Source organism: Hippopotamus amphibius, chromosome 8 (genome assembly GCF_030028045.1).
Source record: "Hippopotamus amphibius kiboko isolate mHipAmp2 chromosome 8, mHipAmp2.hap2, whole genome shotgun sequence".
Classification (NCBI taxonomy): domain Eukaryota; kingdom Metazoa; phylum Chordata; class Mammalia; order Artiodactyla; family Hippopotamidae; genus Hippopotamus; species Hippopotamus amphibius.
Window position 1 is genome coordinate 29,374,760 of NC_080193.1, and position 20,129 is coordinate 29,394,888.

A 20,129-nucleotide genomic window follows, 5' to 3' on the forward strand; every position below is an offset into this window, starting at 1 on the left:
AAGAACAAAGAGGGGCAGCCAAGGAGGGGATTTGCATGCAGCTGGGTGGCCCCCAAATCTCCTGTTTCCCAAGCAGGGAATGCCTGCTGTGCCCATCAGTGCCCATTTCTAAGTGGGCACCCAGCCTCTGGATCTGCCCTTTCCCAGCCCTGAAAACACACGCAGGCCACACCCTGAGCCCTTCCAACTGTGAACTTTGCTCCCTGTGAGGGCTGAATGCCACATCTGGCTAAGGTGGGAGAAGGCCCGAGGAGGCCTTGGGGGACCTGCCAAGACATAGCAGTGCTCAGCAATGAGCACTCTGCTTTCTTTTGGCTGGACGCACATTCCAGTTTCTGCTTGAGGCCCGGAGAGGTCAGATAGGCGATCCCCGGGGGAAGGCAGAGCAGAGGGTTTTTCGGTGGAGCGTTGGCTCCCTCTGCTGGCCGTCAAGCGTGGAAGGCTAAGCCTTGCTCCAGCTGAGTTCCTGAGCAAGTTTCCAAGCAGGAGGCACTCTGGCTCCACAAGCTAGAGGACTTCCCAGTGGCTCCAGAGTGGGTGGCAAGGGCATGTGAGATGGAGGGTGCTCAGAAGCCACAGGGGAGACTTGAGTGTGGTTGGGTGCAGGTGTGCCAATATGTGTGGGTGTGTGCGCATGTGTGCGAGTGTGTTTTAGTGTGTGTGAGAGTGTGCGTGAGTGCGGGCATGCGAGTGTGTATGGGTGTGTGCGGGTGTGTGTGTGTGTGTGTGTGCGGGCATGTGCGTGTGTGTTTTGGTGGGGGTAGGTGTGTGTGTGTGTGTGTAGGCGTGTATGTGTATCTGCGGGTGTGTGCGGGTGTGTATAGGATTGTGTGTGTGTGTGGGGTGTGTGTGGGTGTGTGCGGCTGTGTGTGAATGTGTGTGGGTGTGTGCTAGTGTCTTTGGGTGTGTGTGAGTGGGTTTGGGTGTGTGCATGCGTGTGTTAGAGTGAGTGGGACTGTGCAGGGTGTGCAGGTGGGTTCGGGTGTGTGTGGATGTGTGCAGGAGTGTGCAAGTATATGCGGGTATGTGTGGTTGTGTGCAGGTTGTGTGTGTGATTGGGTGTGTTTGGGTTTGTGTGGGTGTTTGTTAGTGTGTGCGAGAGTGTGTGGGTGTGTATGAGTCTGTGTGGGTCTGTGAGAGTGTGTGTGAGTGCAAGTGCGTGTGTGCGGGTGCTTGAGGTTGTGCACCTGTGCGAGAGGGTGAGTGGTTGTGTGCAGGTGTGTGAGGGTGTGGGTGTGAGGGTGTGTGTGAGTGTGTGCAGGTGTGTGAGGGTGAGTGGGTGTGTGCAGGTGTGTGCGTATGTGTGCGGGTGTGTGTGAGTGTGTGTGAGTGTGTTTGTGTGTGCGAGTGTCTATGGGTGTTTGTGGGTGTGTGCGGTTGAGTGCGACTGTGTGCAGGTGTGTGCGCGTGTGTATGTGTGTGTGCAGGTGAGTGTGGGTATGTGGGTGTGTGCGGGTGTGTGCGTGTGTGTATAGGTTTCTGTGTGTGTGTGCGGGTGTGTGTGGGTGCGCTCCCCGGGTGGGCTGAATGTCATGACTGTGTTAGGGGAGAGAAGGCCCAAAGAGGCCTTCAGGGAGCTGCCATGGCATAGCAGTGCTCAGGAAAGAGCACCCTTCTTTCTTTAGGCTGGAGGCACACTCGAGTTTCTGCTTGAGGCAGAGGGACAGCAGTGAGGCCATCACTGGCTGAAGGCAAAGCAGAGAGATTTTCGGTGGAGCGATGGCTCCATCTGCTGGCTGACAAGCGTGGAAGGTGAAGCCTCGCTCCAACTGAGTTCCTGAGGAAGGTCCCAAGCAGGAGGCACTCTGGCTCCACAAGCTAGAGGGTCCTGCTTAGGACTTCCCAGTGGCTCCAGAGTGGATGGCAAGGGCATGTGGGTTGGAGGGTGCTCGGAAGCCGCAGGGGAGGCTTTGGGCACCCAGTGCTCTGTGACGAAACACGCTGCAGGCCCGAGCATCCATGAACTCCTCCAAGGTTTTGGAGCAGGAAATCTGTCCTTAGCAGAAGGCTTCCTGCAAAGGCCTGCAGGCCTTTCTGGGTGGCTAAGCTGCAGCTCCCTTGCAGGCTGCTGGTCCAGGGGCCTGTGTCCCTTGGTCTAAAGTGCTGTAGGAGGAGCTCCTAGCAAGGGGAGAGCAAGCACCTTGTTTCCCTTGAAGAGACTGGCTTGTACATGGGGAGGCCTGCCAGCAGCGAAGACAGCGCAGGCAGCATGGGGGTTTGGCAGGCAGCTAAGAGGCTGCAGGAGTCCTGCATGAAATAGGGGTCATGACTGGTTTCTCCTCAAGGCCCAATGGCAACGTGCACACACAGCCTCTGGACCTGCAGCTCCCGAGCAGTGCAAGAGACCCCCAGGCAGCACCCTGGGGCCTCCTCGGATGAGCTGTGCTCCATAGAGGGCCTGCCTGCTGGCAATGGCCTAGGCCACCCCAGGCCCTAGAGAGGCCCGGCTGAGCCTGGGATGGGCCCTGCCCTCGCAGTGCTCAGGGAAAACCCGTGTTTGAGGCCAGGCTGCAGGCACATTCAATGTTGTGTCTGCTGCAGAGAGACTTCAGCTAGGACTTCCAGGGGGAATGTGAAGCGCTGTGGTTTTTACCTGCAATCCATGTGCCTCACTTGGGGTGCCCGGCCCATCCGTCCCACACTCCTTGGATGTGTGTTCCTCAGACAGCTGGACAGCTGGGGAAGTGGACCTCCCCCAGCAAGGGAGACCTGCCTAGAACATTGCTCTGTGTACAAAGAGGATTCGCTGTGCCTCTGGCACTGGGGAGAGACTTTCTGCACCCAGGAGACACTTGGCACACACAGCGTTTCCCCATGGAAAGTGGTGTGAAAAAGAGCACCCACCGGGGCTGCATGGCCCTCTGCGGTAGAAGCCCTCCACGCAGCAGGCTGTCATGGACTCGGCTGCAGGCCTTTGTGGCTGGAGAGACTGCAGCTCCTCTGGAGGCTCTGGGCCAATTTTCACTCACCTTCGAGTGCAATAGGCTTGTGGGTTAAGGTGCTTGCAAAGGAAGGCAAGCAGCCTGCTCCTTTCCATTAGGAACACGTGTGGTGAGAGGCTTGGCAGCAGAGAAGAACAAAGAGGGGCAGCCAAGGAGGGGATTTGCATGCAGCTGGGTGGCCCCCAAATCTCCTGTTTCCCAAGCAGGGAATGCCTGCTGTGCCCATCAGTGCCCATTTCTAAGTGGGCACCCAGCCTCTGGATCTGCCCTTTCCCAGCCCTGAAAACACACGCAGGCCACACCCTGAGCCCTTCCAACTGTGAACTTTGCTCCCTGTGAGGGCTGAATGCCACATCTGGCTAAGGTGGGAGAAGGCCCGAGGAGGCCTTGGGGGACCTGCCAAGACATAGCAGTGCTCAGCAATGAGCACTCTGCTTTCTTTTGGCTGGACGCACATTCCAGTTTCTGCTTGAGGCCCGGAGAGGTCAGATAGGCGATCCCCGGGGGAAGGCAGAGCAGAGGGTTTTTCGGTGGAGCGTTGGCTCCCTCTGCTGGCCGTCAAGCGTGGAAGGCTAAGCCTTGCTCCAGCTGAGTTCCTGAGCAAGTTTCCAAGCAGGAGGCACTCTGGCTCCACAAGCTAGAGGACTTCCCAGTGGCTCCAGAGTGGGTGGCAAGGGCATGTGAGTTGGAGGGTGCTCAGAAGCCACAGGGGAGACTTGAGTGTGGTTGGGTGCAGGTGTGCCAATATGTGTGGGTGTGTGCGCATGTGTGCGAGTGTGTTTTAGTGTGTGTGAGAGTGTGCATGAGTGCGGGCGTGCGAGTGTGTATGGGTGTGTGCGGGTGTGTGTGTGTGTGTGCGGGCATGTGCGTGTGTGTTTTGGTGGGGGTAGGTGTGTGTGTGTGTGTGTAGGCGTGTATGTGTATCTGCAGGTGTGTGCGGGTGTGTATAGGATTGTGTGTGTGTGTGGGGTGTGTGTGGGTGTGTGCGGCTGTGTGTGAATGTGTGTGGGTGTGTGCTAGTGTCTTTGGGTGTGTGTGAGTGGGTTTGGGTGTGTGCATGCGTGTGTTAGAGTGAGTGGGACTGTGCAGGGTGTGCAGGTGGGTTCGGGTGTGTGTGGATGTGTGCAGGAGTGTGCAAGTATATGCGGGTATGTGTGGTTGTGTGCAGGTTGTGTGTGTGATTGGGTGTGTTTGGGTTTGTGTGGGTGTTTGTTAGTGTGTGCGAGAGTGTGTGGGTGTGTATGAGTCTGTGTGGGTCTGTGAGAGTGTGTGTGAGTGCAAGTGCGTGTGTGCGGGTGCTTGAGGTTGTGCGCCTGTGCGAGAGGGTGAGTGGTTGTGTGCAGGTGTGTGAGGGTGTGGGTGTGAGGGTGTGTGTGAGTGTGTGCAGGTGTGTGAGGGTGAGTGGGTGTGTGCAGGTGTGTGCGTATGTGTGCGGGTGTGTGTGAGTGTGTGTGAGTGTGTTTGTGTGTGCGAGTGTCTATGGGTGTTTGTGGGTGTGTGCGGTTGAGTGCGACTGTGTGCAGGTGTGTGCGCGTGTGTATGTGTGTGTGCAGGTGAGTGTGGGTATGTGGGTGTGTGCGGGTGTGTGCGTGTGTGTATAGGTTTCTGTGTGTGTGTGCGGGTGTGTGTGGGTGCGCTCCCCGGGTGGGCTGAATGTCATGACTGTGTTAGGGGAGAGAAGGCCCAAAGAGGCCTTCATGGAGCTGCCATGGCATAGCAGTGCTCAGGAAAGAGCACCCTTCTTTCTTTAGGCTGGAGGCACACTCGAGTTTCTGCTTGAGGCAGAGGGACGGCAGAGAGGCCATCACTGGCTGAAGGCAAAGCAGAGAGATTTTCGGTGGAGCGATGGCTCCATCTGCTGGCTGACAAGCGTGGAAGGTGAAGCCTCGCTCCAACTGAGTTCCTGAGGAAGGTCCCAAGCAGGAGGCACTCTGGCTCCACAAGCTAGAGGGTCCTGCTTAGGACTTCCCAGTGGCTCCAGAGTGGATGGCAAGGGCATGTGGGTTGGAGGGTGCTCGGAAGCCGCAGGGGAGGCTTTGGGCACCCAGTGCTCTGTGACGAAACACGCTGCAGGCCCGAGCATCCATGAACTCCTCCAAGGTTTTGGAGCAGGAAATCTGTCCTTAGCAGAAGGCTTCCTGCAAAGGCCTGCAGGCCTTTCTGGGTGGCTAAGCTGCAGCTCCCTTGCAGGCTGCTGGTCCAGGGGCCTGTGTCCCTTGGTCTAAAGTGCTGTAGGAGGAGCTCCTAGCAAGGGGAGAGCAAGCACCTTGTTTCCCTTGAAGAGACTGGCTTGTACATGGGGAGGCCTGCCAGCAGCGAAGACAGCGCAGGCAGCATGGGGGTTTGGCAGGCATTTAAGAGGCTGCAGGAGTCCTGCATGAAATAGGGGTCATGACTGGTTTCTCCTCAAGGCCCAATGGCAACGTGCACACACAGCCTCTGGACCTGCAGCTCCCGAGCAGTGCAAGAGACCCCCAGGCAGCACCCTGGGGCCTCCTCGGATGAGCTGTGCTCCATAGAGGGCCTGCCTGCTGGCAATGGCCTAGGCCACCCCAGGCCCTAGAGAGGCCCGGCTGAGCCTGGGATGGGCCCTGCCCTCGCAGTGCTCAGGGAAAACCCGTGTTTGAGGCCAGGCTGCAGGCACATTCAATGTTGTGTCTGCTGCAGAGAGACTTCAGCTAGGACTTCCAGGGGGAATGTGAAGCGCTGTGGTTTTTACCTGCAATCCATGTGCCTCACTTGGGGTGCCCGGCCCATCCGTCCCACACTCCTTGGATGTGTGTTCCTCAGACAGCTGGACAGCTGGGGAAGTGGACCTCCCCCAGCAAGGGAGACCTGCCTAGAACATTGCTCTGTGTACAAAGAGGATTCGCTGTGCCTCTGGCACTGGGGAGAGACTTTCTGCACCCAGGAGACACTTGGCACACACAGCGTTTCCCCATGGAAAGTGGTGTGAAAAAGAGCACCCGCCGGGGCTGCATGGCCCTCTGCGGTAGAAGCCCTCCACGCAGCAGGCTGTCATGGACTCGGCTGCAGGCCTTTGTGGCTGGAGAGACTGCAGCTCCTCTGGAGGCTCTGGGCCAATTTTCACTCACCTTCGAGTGCAATAGGCTTGTGGGTTAAGGTGCTTGCAAAGGAAGGCAAGCAGCCTGCTCCTTTCCATTAGGAACACGTGTGGTGAGAGGCTTGGCAGCAGAGAAGAACAAAGAGGGGCAGCCAAGGAGGGGATTTGCATGCAGCTGGGTGGCCCCCAAATCTCCTGTTTCCCAAGCAGGGAATGCCTGCTGTGCCCATCAGTGCCCATTTCTAAGTGGGCACCCAGCCTCTGGATCTGCCCTTTCCCAGCCCTGAAAACACACGCAGGCCACACCCTGAGCCCTTCCAACTGTGAACTTTGCTCCCTGTGAGGGCTGAATGCCACATCTGGCTAAGGTGGGAGAAGGCCCGAGGAGGCCTTGGGGGACCTGCCAAGACATAGCAGTGCTCAGCAATGAGCACTCTGCTTTCTTTTGGCTGGACGCACATTCCAGTTTCTGCTTGAGGCCCGGAGAGGTCAGATAGGCGATCCCCGGGGGAAGGCAGAGCAGAGGGTTTTTCGGTGGAGCGTTGGCTCCCTCTGCTGGCCGTCAAGCGTGGAAGGCTAAGCCTTGCTCCAGCTGAGTTCCTGAGCAAGTTTCCAAGCAGGAGGCACTCTGGCTCCACAAGCTAGAGGACTTCCCAGTGGCTCCAGAGTGGGTGGCAAGGGCATGTGAGATGGAGGGTGCTCAGAAGCCACAGGGGAGACTTGAGTGTGGTTGGGTGCAGGTGTGCCAATATGTGTGGGTGTGTGCGCATGTGTGCGAGTGTGTTTTAGTGTGTGTGAGAGTGTGCGTGAGTGCGGGCATGCGAGTGTGTATGGGTGTGTGCGGGTGTGTGTGTGTGTGTGTGTGCGGGCATGTGCGTGTGTGTTTTGGTGGGGGTAGGTGTGTGTGTGTGTGTAGGCGTGTATGTGTATCTGCGGGTGTGTGCGGGTGTGTATAGGATTGTGTGTGTGTGTGGGGTGTGTGTGGGTGTGTGCGGCTGTGTGTGAATGTGTGTGGGTGTGTGCTAGTGTCTTTGGGTGTGTGTGAGTGGGTTTGGGTGTGTGCATGCGTGTGTTAGAGTGAGTGGGACTGTGCAGGGTGTGCAGGTGGGTTCGGGTGTGTGTGGATGTGTGCAGGAGTGTGCAAGTATATGCGGGTATGTGTGGTTGTGTGCAGGTTGTGTGTGTGATTGGGTGTGTTTGGGTTTGTGTGGGTGTTTGTTAGTGTGTGCGAGAGTGTGTGGGTGTGTATGAGTCTGTGTGGGTCTGTGAGAGTGTGTGTGAGTGCAAGTGCGTGTGTGCGGGTGCTTGAGGTTGTGCGCCTGTGCGAGAGGGTGAGTGGTTGTGTGCAGGTGTGTGAGGGTGTGGGTGTGAGGGTGTGTGTGAGTGTGTGCAGGTGTGTGAGGGTGAGTGGGTGTGTGCAGGTGTGTGCGTATGTGTGCGGGTGTGTGTGAGTGTGTGTGAGTGTGTTTGTGTGTGCGAGTGTCTATGGGTGTTTGTGGGTGTGTGCGGTTGAGTGCGACTGTGTGCAGGTGTGTGCGCGTGTGTATGTGTGTGTGCAGGTGAGTGTGGGTATGTGGGTGTGTGCGGGTGTGTGCGTGTGTGTATAGGTTTCTGTGTGTGTGTGCGGGTGTGTGTGGGTGCGCTCCCCGGGTGGGCTGAATGTCATGACTGTGTTAGGGGAGAGAAGGCCCAAAGAGGCCTTCAGGGAGCTGCCATGGCATAGCAGTGCTCAGGAAAGAGCACCCTTCTTTCTTTAGGCTGGAGGCACACTCGAGTTTCTGCTTGAGGCAGAGGGACAGCAGAGAGGCCATCACTGGCTGAAGGCAAAGCAGAGAGATTTTCGGTGGAGCGATGGCTCCATCTGCTGGCTGACAAGCGTGGAAGGCGAAGCCTCGCTCCAACTGAGTTCCTGAGGAAGGTCCCAAGCAGGAGGCACTCTGGCTCCACAAGCTAGAGGGTCCTGCTTAGGACTTCCCAGTGGCTCCAGAGTGGATGGCAAGGGCATGTGGGTTGGAGGGTGCTCGGAAGCCGCAGGGGAGGCTTTGGGCACCCAGTGCTCTGTGACGAAACACGCTGCAGGCCCGAGCATCCATGAACTCCTCCAAGGTTTTGGAGCAGGAAATCTGTCCTTAGCAGAAGGCTTCCTGCAAAGGCCTGCAGGCCTTTCTGGGTGGCTAAGCTGCAGCTCCCTTGCAGGCTGCTGGTCCAGGGGCCTGTGTCCCTTGGTCTAAAGTGCTGTAGGAGGAGCTCCTAGCAAGGGGAGAGCAAGCACCTTGTTTCCCTTGAAGAGACTGGCTTGTACATGGGGAGGCCTGCCAGCAGCGAAGACAGCGCAGGCAGCATGGGGGTTTGGCAGGCAGCTAAGAGGCTGCAGGAGTCCTGCATGAAATAGGGGTCATGACTGGTTTCTCCTCAAGGCCCAATGGCAACGTGCACACACAGCCTCTGGACCTGCAGCTCCCGAGCAGTGCAAGAGACCCCCAGGCAGCACCCTGGGGCCTCCTCGGATGAGCTGTGCTCCATAGAGGGCCTGCCTGCTGGCAATGGCCTAGGCCACCCCAGGCCCTAGAGAGGCCCGGCTGAGCCTGGGATGGGCCCTGCCCTCGCAGTGCTCAGGGAAAACCCGTGTTTGAGGCCAGGCTGCAGGCACATTCAATGTTGTGTCTGCTGCAGAGAGACTTCAGCTAGGACTTCCAGGGGGAATGTGAAGCGCTGTGGTTTTTACCTGCAATCCATGTGCCTCACTTGGGGTGCCCGGCCCATCCGTCCCACACTCCTTGGATGTGTGTTCCTCAGACAGCTGGACAGCTGGGGAAGTGGACCTCCCCCAGCAAGGGAGACCTGCCTAGAACATTGCTCTGTGTACAAAGAGGATTCGCTGTGCCTCTGGCACTGGGGAGAGACTTTCTGCACCCAGGAGACACTTGGCACACACAGCGTTTCCCCATGGAAAGTGGTGTGAAAAAGAGCACCCGCCGGGGCTGCATGGCCCTCTGCGGTAGAAGCCCTCCACGCAGCAGGCTGTCATGGACTCGGCTGCAGGCCTTTGTGGCTGGAGAGACTGCAGCTCCTCTGGAGGCTCTGGGCCAATTTTCACTCACCTTCGAGTGCAATAGGCTTGTGGGTTAAGGTGCTTGCAAAGGAAGGCAAGCAGCCTGCTCCTTTCCATTAGGAACACGTGTGGTGAGAGGCTTGGCAGCAGAGAAGAACAAAGAGGGGCAGCCAAGGAGGGGATTTGCATGCAGCTGGGTGGCCCCCAAATCTCCTGTTTCCCAAGCAGGGAATGCCTGCTGTGCCCATCAGTGCCCATTTCTAAGTGGGCATCCAGCCTCTGGATCTGCCCTTTCCCAGCCCTGAAAACACACGCAGGCCACACCCTGAGCCCTTCCAACTGTGAACTTTGCTCCCTGTGAGGGCTGAATGCCACATCTGGCTAAGGTGGGAGAAGGCCCGAGGAGGCCTTGGGGGACCTGCCAAGACATAGCAGTGCTCAGCAATGAGCACTCTGCTTTCTTTTGGCTGGACGCACATTCCAGTTTCTGCTTGAGGCCCGGAGAGGTCAGATAGGCGATCCCCGGGGGAAGGCAGAGCAGAGGGTTTTTCGGTGGAGCGTTGGCTCCCTCTGCTGGCCGTCAAGCGTGGAAGGCTAAGCCTTGCTCCAGCTGAGTTCCTGAGCAAGTTTCCAAGCAGGAGGCACTCTGGCTCCACAAGCTAGAGGACTTCCCAGTGGCTCCAGAGTGGGTGGCAAGGGCATGTGAGTTGGAGGGTGCTCAGAAGCCACAGGGGAGACTTGAGTGTGGTTGGGTGCAGGTGTGCCAATATGTGTGGGTGTGTGCGCATGTGTGCGAGTGTGTTTTAGTGTGTGTGAGAGTGTGCGTGAGTGCGGGCGTGCGAGTGTGTATGGGTGTGTGCGGGTGTGTGTGTGTGTGTGCGGGCATGTGCGTGTGTGTTTTGGTGGGGGTAGGTGTGTGTGTGTGTGTGTAGGCGTGTATGTGTATCTGCGGGTGTGTGCGGGTGTGTATAGGATTGTGTGTGTGTGTGGGGTGTGTGTGGGTGTGTGCGGCTGTGTGTGAATGTGTGTGGGTGTGTGCTAGTGTCTTTGGGTGTGTGTGAGTGGGTTTGGGTGTGTGCATGCGTGTGTTAGAGTGAGTGGGACTGTGCAGGGTGTGCAGGTGGGTTCGGGTGTGTGTGGATGTGTGCAGGAGTGTGCAAGTATATGCGGGTATGTGTGGTTGTGTGCAGGTTGTGTGTGTGATTGGGTGTGTTTGGGTTTGTGTGGGTGTTTGTTAGTGTGTGCGAGAGTGTGTGGGTGTGTATGAGTCTGTGTGGGTCTGTGAGAGTGTGTGTGAGTGCAAGTGCTTGTGTGTGGGTGCTTGAGGTTGTGCGCCTGTGCAAGAGGGTGAGTGGTTGTGTGCAGGTGTGTGAGGGTGTGGGTGTGAGGGTGTGTGTGAGTGTGTGCAGGTGTGTGAGGGTGAGTGGGTGTGTGCAGGTGTGTGCGTATGTGTGCGGGTGTGTGTGAGTGTGTGTGAGTGTGTTTGTGTGTGCGAGTGTCTATGGGTGTTTGTGGGTGTGTGCGGTTGAGTGCGACTGTGTGCAGGTGTGTGCGCGTGTGTATGTGTGTGTGCAGGTGAGTGTGGGTATGTGGGTGTGTGCGGGTGTGTGCGTGTGTGTATAGGTTTCTGTGTGTGTGTGCGGGTGTGTGTGGGTGCGCTCCCCGGGTGGGCTGAATGTCATGACTGTGTTAGGGGAGAGAAGGCCCAAAGAGGCCTTCAGGGAGCTGCCATGGCATAGCAGTGCTCAGGAAAGAGCACCCTTCTTTCTTTAGGCTGGAGGCACACTCGAGTTTCTGCTTGAGGCAGAGGGACGGCAGAGAGGCCATCACTGGCTGAAGGCAAAGCAGAGAGATTTTCGGTGGAGCGATGGCTCCATCTGCTGGCTGACAAGTGTGGAAGGCGAAGCCTCGCTCCAACTGAGTTCCTGAGGAAGGTCCCAAGCAGGAGGCACTCTGGCTCCACAAGCTAGAGGGTCCTGCTTAGGACTTCCCAGTGGCTCCAGAGTGGATGGCAAGGGCATGTGGGTTGGAGGGTGCTCGGAAGCCGCAGGGGAGGCTTTGGGCACCCAGTGCTCTGTGACGAAACACGCTGCAGGCCCGAGCATCCATGAACTCCTCCAAGGTTTTGGAGCAGGAAATCTGTCCTTAGCAGAAGGCTTCCTGCAAAGGCCTGCAGGCCTTTCTGGGTGGCTAAGCTGCAGCTCCCTTGCAGGCTGCTGGTCCAGGGGCCTGTGTTCCTTGGTCTAAAGTGCTGTAGGAGGAGCTCCTAGCAAGGGGAGAGCAAGCACCTTGTTTCCCTTGAAGAGACTGGCTTGTACATGGGGAGGCCTGCCAGCAGCGAAGACAGCGCAGGCAGCATGGGGGTTTGGCAGGCAGCTAAGAGGCTGCAGGAGTCCTGCATGAAATAGGGGTCATGACTGGTTTCTCCTCAAGGCCCAATGGCAACGTGCACACACAGCCTCTGGACCTGCAGCTCCCGAGCAGTGCAAGAGACCCCCAGGCAGCACCCTGGGGCCTCCTCGGATGAGCTGTGCTCCATAGAGGGCCTGCCTGCTGGCAATGGCCTAGGCCACCCCAGGCCCTAGAGAGGCCCGGCTGAGCCTGGGATGGGCCCTGCCCTCGCAGTGCTCAGGGAAAACCCGTGTTTGAGGCCAGGCTGCAGGCACATTCAATGTTGTGTCTGCTGCAGAGAGACTTCAGCTAGGACTTCCAGGGGGAATGTGAAGCGCTGTGGTTTTTACCTGCAATCCATGTGCCTCACTTGGGGTGCCCGGCCCATCCGTCCCACACTCCTTGGATGTGTGTTCCTCAGACAGCTGGACAGCTGGGGAAGTGGACCTCCCCCAGCAAGGGAGACCTGCCTAGAACATTGCTCTGTGTACAAAGAGGATTCGCTGTGCCTCTGGCACTGGGGAGAGACTTTCTGCACCCAGGAGACACTTGGCACACACAGCGTTTCCCCATGGAAAGTGGTGTGAAAAAGAGCACCCGCCGGGGCTGCATGGCCCTCTGCGGTAGAAGCCCTCCACGCAGCAGGCTGTCATGGACTCGGCTGCAGGCCTTTGTGGCTGGAGAGACTGCAGCTCCTCTGGAGGCTCTGGGCCAATTTTCACTCACCTTCGAGTGCAATAGGCTTGTGGGTTAAGGTGCTTGCAAAGGAAGGCAAGCAGCCTGCTCCTTTCCATTAGGAACACGTGTGGTGAGAGGCTTGGCAGCAGAGAAGAACAAAGAGGGGCAGCCAAGGAGGGGATTTGCATGCAGCTGGGTGGCCCCCAAATCTCCTGTTTCCCAAGCAGGGAATGCCTGCTGTGCCCATCAGTGCCCATTTCTAAGTGGGCACCCAGCCTCTGGATCTGCCCTTTCCCAGCCCTGAAAACACACGCAGGCCACACCCTGAGCCCTTCCAACTGTGAACTTTGCTCCCTGTGAGGGCTGAATGCCACATCTGGCTAAGGTGGGAGAAGGCCCGAGGAGGCCTTGGGGGACCTGCCAAGACATAGCAGTGCTCAGCAATGAGCACTCTGCTTTCTTTTGGCTGGACGCACATTCCAGTTTCTGCTTGAGGCCCGGAGAGGTCAGATAGGCGATCCCCGGGGGAAGGCAGAGCAGAGGGTTTTTCGGTGGAGCGTTGGCTCCCTCTGCTGGCCGTCAAGCGTGGAAGGCTAAGCCTTGCTCCAGCTGAGTTCCTGAGCAAGTTTCCAAGCAGGAGGCACTCTGGCTCCACAAGCTAGAGGACTTCCCAGTGGCTCCAGAGTGGGTGGCAAGGGCATGTGAGATGGAGGGTGCTCAGAAGCCACAGGGGAGACTTGAGTGTGGTTGGGTGCAGGTGTGCCAATATGTGTGGGTGTGTGCGCATGTGTGCGAGTGTGTTTTAGTGTGTGTGAGAGTGTGCGTGAGTGCGGGCGTGCGAGTGTGTATGGGTGTGTGCGGGTGTGTGTGTGTGTGTGTGTGCGGGCATGTGCGTGTGTGTTTTGGTGGGGGTAGGTGTGTGTGTGTGTGTGTAGGCGTGTATGTGTATCTGCGGGTGTGTGCGGGTGTGTATAGGATTGTGTGTGTGTGTGGGGTGTGTGTGGGTGTGTGCGGCTGTGTGTGAATGTGTGTGGGTGTGTGCTAGTGTCTTTGGGTGTGTGTGAGTGGGTTTGGGTGTGTGCATGCGTGTGTTAGAGTGAGTGGGACTGTGCAGGGTGTGCAGGTGGGTTCGGGTGTGTGTGGATGTGTGCAGGAGTGTGCAAGTATATGCGGGTATGTGTGGTTGTGTGCAGGTTGTGTGTGTGATTGGGTGTGTTTGGGTTTGTGTGGGTGTTTGTTAGTGTGTGCGAGAGTGTGTGGGTGTGTATGAGTCTGTGTGGGTCTGTGAGAGTGTGTGTGAGTGCAAGTGCGTGTGTGCGGGTGCTTGAGGTTGTGCGCCTGTGCGAGAGGGTGAGTGGTTGTGTGCAGGTGTGTGAGGGTGTGGGTGTGAGGGTGTGTGTGAGTGTGTGCAGGTGTGTGAGGGTGAGTGGGTGTGTGCAGGTGTGTGCGTATGTGTGTGGGTGTGTGTGAGTGTGTGTGAGTGTGTTTGTGTGTGCGAGTGTCTATGGGTGTTTGTGGGTGTGTGCGGTTGAGTGCGACTGTGTGCAGGTGTGTGCGCGTGTGTATGTGTGTGTGCAGGTGAGTGTGGGTATGTGGGTGTGTGCGGGTGTGTGCGTGTGTGTATAGGTTTCTGTGTGTGTGTGCGGGTGTGTGTGGCTGCGCTCCCCGGGTGGGCTGAATGTCATGACTGTGTTAGGGGAGAGAAGGCCCAAAGAGGCCTTCAGGGAGCTGCCATGGCATAGCAGTGCTCAGGAAAGAGCACCCTTCTTTCTTTAGGCTGGAGGCACACTCGAGTTTCTGCTTGAGGCAGAGGGACAGCAGTGAGGCCATCACTGGCTGAAGGCAAAGCAGAGAGATTTTCGGTGGAGCGATGGCTCCATCTGCTGGCTGACAAGCGTGGAAGGCGAAGCCTCGCTCCAACTGAGTTCCTGAGGAAGGTCCCAAGCAGGAGGCACTCTGGCTCCACAAGCTAGAGGGTCCTGCTTAGGACTTCCCAGTGGCTCCAGAGTGGATGGCAAGGGCATGTGGGTTGGAGGGTGCTCGGAAGCCGCAGGGGAGGCTTTGGGCACCCAGTGCTCTGTGACGAAACACGCTGCAGGCCCGAGCATCCATGAACTCCTCCAAGGTTTTGGAGCAGGAAATCTGTCCTTAGCAGAAGGCTTCCTGCAAAGGCCTGCAGGCCTTTCTGGGTGGCTAAGCTGCAGCTCCCTTGCAGGCTGCTGGTCCAGGGGCCTGTGTCCCTTGGTCTAAAGTGCTGTAGGAGGAGCTCCTAGCAAGGGGAGAGCAAGCACCTTGTTTCCCTTGAAGAGACTGGCTTGTACATGGGGAGGCCTGCCAGCAGCGAAGACAGCGCAGGCAGCATGGGGGTTTGGCAGGCAGCTAAGAGGCTGCAGGAGTCCTGCATGAAATAGGGGTCATGACTGGTTTCTCCTCAAGGCCCAATGGCAACGTGCACACACAGCCTCTGGACCTGCAGCTCCCGAGCAGTGCAAGAGACCCCCAGGCAGCACCCTGGGGCCTCCTCGGATGAGCTGTGCTCCATAGAGGGCCTGCCTGCTGGCAATGGCCTAGGCCACCCCAGGCCCTAGAGAGGCCCGGCTGAGCCTGGGATGGGCCCTGCCCTCGCAGTGCTCAGGGAAAACCCGTGTTTGAGGCCAGGCTGCAGGCACATTCAATGTTGTGTCTGCTGCAGAGAGACTTCAGCTAGGACTTCCAGGGGGAATGTGAAGCGCTGTGGTTTTTACCTGCAATCCATGTGCCTCACTTGGGGTGCCCGGCCCATCCGTCCCACACTCCTTGGATGTGTGTTCCTCAGACAGCTGGACAGCTGGGGAAGTGGACCTCCCCCAGCAAGGGAGACCTGCCTAGAACATTGCTCTGTGTACAAAGAGGATTCGCTGTGCCTCTGGCACTGGGGAGAGACTTTCTGCACCCAGGAGACACTTGGCACACACAGCGTTTCCCCATGGAAAGTGGTGTGAAAAAGAGCACCCGCCGGGGCTGCATGGCCCTCTGCGGTAGAAGCCCTCCACGCAGCAGGCTGTCATGGACTCGGCTGCAGGCCTTTGTGGCTGGAGAGACTGCAGCTCCTCTGGAGGCTCTGGGCCAATTTTCACTCACCTTCGAGTGCAATAGGCTTGTGGGTTAAGGTGCTTGCAAAGGAAGGCAAGCAGCCTGCTCCTTTCCATTAGGAACACGTGTGGTGAGAGGCTTGGCAGCAGAGAAGAACAAAGAGGGGCAGCCAAGGAGGGGATTTGCATGCAGCTGGGTGGCCCCCAAATCTCCTGTTTCCCAAGCAGGGAATGCCTGCTGTGCCCATCAGTGCCCATTTCTAAGTGGGCACCCAGCCTCTGGATCTGCCCTTTCCCAGCCCTGAAAACACACGCAGGCCACACCCTGAGCCCTTCCAACTGTGAACTTTGCTCCCTGTGAGGGCTGAATGCCACATCTGGCTAAGGTGGGAGAAGGCCCGAGGAGGCCTTGGGGGACCTGCCAAGACATAGCAGTGCTCAGCAATGAGCACTCTGCTTTCTTTTGGCTGGACGCACATTCCAGTTTCTGCTTGAGGCCCGGAGAGGTCAGATAGGCGATCCCCGGGGGAAGGCAGAGCAGAGGGTTTTTCGGTGGAGCGTTGGCTCCCTCTGCTGGCCGTCAAGCGTGGAAGGCTAAGCCTTGCTCCAGCTGAGTTCCTGAGCAAGTTTCCAAGCAGGAGGCACTCTGGCTCCACAAGCTAGAGGACTTCCCAGTGGCTCCAGAGTGGGTGGCAAGGGCATGTGAGATGGAGGGTGCTCAGAAGCCACAGGGGAGACTTGAGTGTGGTTGGGTGCAGGTGTGCCAATATGTGTGGGTGTGTGCGCATGTGTGCGAGTGTGTTTTAGTGTGTGTGAGAGTGTGCGTGAGTGCGGGCGTGCGAGTGTGTATGGGTGTGTGCGGGTGTGTGTGTGTGTGTGTGTGTGCGGGCATGTGCGTGTGTGTTTTGGTGGGGGTAGGTGTGTGTGTGTGTGTGTAGGCGTGTATGTGTATCTGCGGGTGTGTGCGGGTGTGTATAGGATTGTGTGTGTGTGTGGGGTGTGTGTGGGTGTGTGCGGCTGTGTGTGAATGTGTGTGGGTGTGTGCTAGTGTCTTTGGGTGTGTGTGAGTGGGTTTGGGTGTGTGCATGCGTGTGTTAGAGTGAGTGGGACTGTGCAGGGTGTGCAGGTGGGTTCGGGTGTGTGTGGATGTGTGCAGGAGTGTGCAAGTATATGCGGGTATGTGTGGTTGTGTGCAGGTTGTGTGTGTGATTGGGTGTGTTTGGGTTTGTGTGGGTGTTTGTTAGTGTGTGCGAGAGTGTGTGGGTGTGTATGAGTCTGTGTGGGTCTGTGAGAGTGTGTGTGAGTGCAAGTGCGTGTGTGCGGGTGCTTGAGGTTGTGCGCCTGTGCGAGAGGGTGAGTGGTTGTGTGCAGGTGTGTGAGGGTGTGGGTGTGAGGGTGTGTGTGAGTGTGTGCAGGTGTGTGAGGGTGAGTGGGTGTGTGCAGGTGTGTGCGTATGTGTGCGGGTGTGTGTGAGTGTGTGTGAGTGTGTTTGTGTGTGCGAGTGTCTATGGGTGTTTGTGGGTGTGTGCGGTTGAGTGCGACTGTGTGCAGGTGTGTGCGCGTGTGTATGTGTGTGTGCAGGTGAGTGTGGGTATGTGGGTGTGTGCGGGTGTGTGCGTGTGTGTATAGGTTTCTGTGTGTGTGTGCGGGTGTGTGTGGGTGCGCTCCCCGGGTGGGCTGAATGTCATGACTGTGTTAGGGGAGAGAAGGCCCAAAGAGGCCTTCAGGGAGCTGCCATGGCATAGCAGTGCTCAGGAAAGAGCACCCTTCTTTCTTTAGGCTGGAGGCACACTCGAGTTTCTGCTTGAGGCAGAGGGACGGCAGAGAGGCCATCACTGGCTGAAGGCAAAGCAGAGAGATTTTCGGTGGAGCGATGGCTCCATCTGCTGGCTGACAAGCGTGGAAGGTGAAGCCTCGCTCCAACTGAGTTCCTGAGGAAGGTCCCAAGCAGGAGGCACTCTGGCTCCACAAGCTAGAGGGTCCTGCTTAGGACTTCCCAGTGGCTCCAGAGTGGATGGCAAGGGCATGTGGGTTGGAGGGTGCTCGGAAGCCGCAGGGGAGGCTTTGGGCACCCAGTGCTCTGTGACGAAACACGCTGCAGGCCCGAGCATCCATGAACTCCTCCAAGGTTTTGGAGCAGGAAATCTGTCCTTAGCAGAAGGCTTCCTGCAAAGGCCTGCAGGCCTTTCTGGGTGGCTAAGCTGCAGCTCCCTTGCAGGCTGCTGGTCCAGGGGCCTGTGTCCCTTGGTCTAAAGTGCTGTAGGAGGAGCTCCTAGCAAGGGGAGAGCAAGCACCTTGTTTCCCTTGAAGAGACTGGCTTGTACATGGGGAGGCCTGCCAGCAGCGAAGACAGCGCAGGCAGCATGGGGGTTTGGCAGGCAGCTAAGAGGCTGCAGGAGTCCTGCATGAAATAGGGGTCATGACTGGTTTCTCCTCAAGGCCCAATGGCAACGTGCACACACAGCCTCTGGACCTGCAGCTCCCGAGCAGTGCAAGAGACCCCCAGGCAGCACCCTGGGGCCTCCTCGGATGAGCTGTGCTCCATAGAGGGCCTGCCTGCTGGCAATGGCCTAGGCCACCCCAGGCCCTAGAGAGGCCCGGCTGAGCCTGGGATGGGCCCTGCCCTCGCAGTGCTCAGGGAAAACCCGTGTTTGAGGCCAGGCTGCAGGCACATTCAATGTTGTGTCTGCTGCAGAGAGACTTCAGCTAGGACTTCCAGGGGGAATGTGAAGCGCTGTGGTTTTTACCTGCAATCCATGTGCCTCACTTGGGGTGCCCGGCCCATCCGTCCCACACTCCTTGGATGTGTGTTCCTCAGACAGCTGGACAGCTGGGGAAGTGGACCTCCCCCAGCAAGGGAGACCTGCCTAGAACATTGCTCTGTGTACAAAGAGGATTCGCTGTGCCTCTGGCACTGGGGAGAGACTTTCTGCACCCAGGAGACACTTGGCACACACAGCGTTTCCCCATGGAAAGTGGTGTGAAAAAGAGCACCCGCCGGGGCTGCATGGCCCTCTGCGGTAGAAGCCCTCCACGCAGCAGGCTGTCATGGACTCGGCTGCAGGCCTTTGTGGCTGGAGAGACTGCAGCTCCTCTGGAGGCTCTGGGCCAATTTTCACTCACCTTCGAGTGCAATAGGCTTGTGGGTTAAGGTGCTTGCAAAGGAAGGCAAGCAGCCTGCTCCTTTCCATTAGGAACACGTGTGGTGAGAGGCTTGGCAGCAGAGAAGAACAAAGAGGGGCAGCCAAGGAGGGGATTTGCATGCAGCTGGGTGGCCCCCAAATCTCCTGTTTCCCAAGCAGGGAATGCCTGCTGTGCCCATCAGTGCCCATTTCTAAGTGGGCACCCAGCCTCTGGATCTGCCCTTTCCCAGCCCTGAAAACACACGCAGGCCACACCCTGAGCCCTTCCAACTGTGAACTTTGCTCCCTGTGAGGGCTGAATGCCACATCTGGCTAAGGTGGGAGAAGGCCCGAGGAGGCCTTGGGGGACCTGCCAAGACATAGCAGTGCTCAGCAATGAGCACTCTGCTTTCTTTTGGCTGGACGCACATTCCAGTTTCTGCTTGAGGCCCGGAGAGGTCAGATAGGCGATCCCCGGGGGAAGGCAGAGCAGAGGGTTTTTCGGTGGAGCGTTGGCTCCCTCTGCTGGCCGTCAAGCGTGGAAGGCTAAGCCTTGCTCCAGCTGAGTTCCTGAGCAAGTTTCCAAGCAGGAGGCACTCTGGCTCCACAAGCTAGAGGACTTCCCAGTGGCTCCAGAGTGGGTGGCAAGGGCATGTGAGATGGAGGGTGCTCAGAAGCCACAGGGGAGACTTGAGTGTGGTTGGGTGCAGGTGTGCCAATATGTGTGGGTGTGTGCGCATGTGTGCGAGTGTGTTTTAGTGTGTGTGAGAGTGTGCGTGAGTGCGGGCATGCGAGTGTGTATGGGTGTGTGCGGGTGTGTGTGTGTGTGTGTGTGCGGGCATGTGCGTGTGTGTTTTGGTGGGGGTAGGTGTGTGTGTGTGTGTGTAGGCGTGTATGTGTATCTGCGGGTGTGTGCGGGTGTGTATAGGATTGTGTGTGTGTGTGGGGTGTGTGTGGGTGTGTGCGGCTGTGTGTGAATGTGTGTGGGTGTGTGCTAGTGTCTTTGGGTGTGTGTGAGTGGGTTTGGGTGTGTGCATGCGTGTGTTAGAGTGAGTGGGACTGTGCAGGGTGTGCAGGTGGGTTCGGGTGTGTGTGGATGTGTGCAGGAGTGTGCAAGTATATGCGGGTATGTGTGGTTGTGTGCAGGTTGTGTGTGTGATTGGGTGTGTTTGGGTTTGTGTGGGTGTTTGTTAGTGTGTGCGAGAGTGTGTGGGTGTGTATGAGTCTGTGTGGGTCTGTGAGAGTGTGTGTGAGTGCAAGTGCGTGTGTGCGGGTGCTTGAGGTTGTGCGCCTGTGCGAGAGGGTGAGTGGTTGTGTGCAGGTGTGTGAGGGTGTGGGTGTGAGGGTGTGTGTGAGTGTGTGCAGGTGTGTGAGGGTGAGTGGGTGTGTGCAGGTGTGTGCGTATGTGTGCGGGTGTGTGTGAGTGTGTGTGAGTGTGTTTGTGTGTGCGAGTGTCTATGGGTGTTTGTGGGTGTGTGCGGTTGAGTGCGACTGTGTGCAGGTGTGTGCGCGTGTGTATGTGTGTGTGCAGGTGAGTGTGGGTATGTGGGTGTGTGCGGGTGTGTGCGTGTGTGTATAGGTTTCTGTGTGTGTGTGCGGGTGTGTGTGGGTGCGCTCCCCGGGTGGGCTGAATGTCATGACTGTGTTAGGGGAGAGAAGGCCCAAAGAGGCCTTCAGGGAGCTGCCATGGCATAGCAGTGCTCAGGAAAGAGCACCCTTCTTTCTTTAGGCTGGAGGCACACTCGAGTTTCTGCTTGAGGCAGAGGGACAGCAGAGAGGCCATCACTGGCTGAAGGCAAAGCAGAGAGA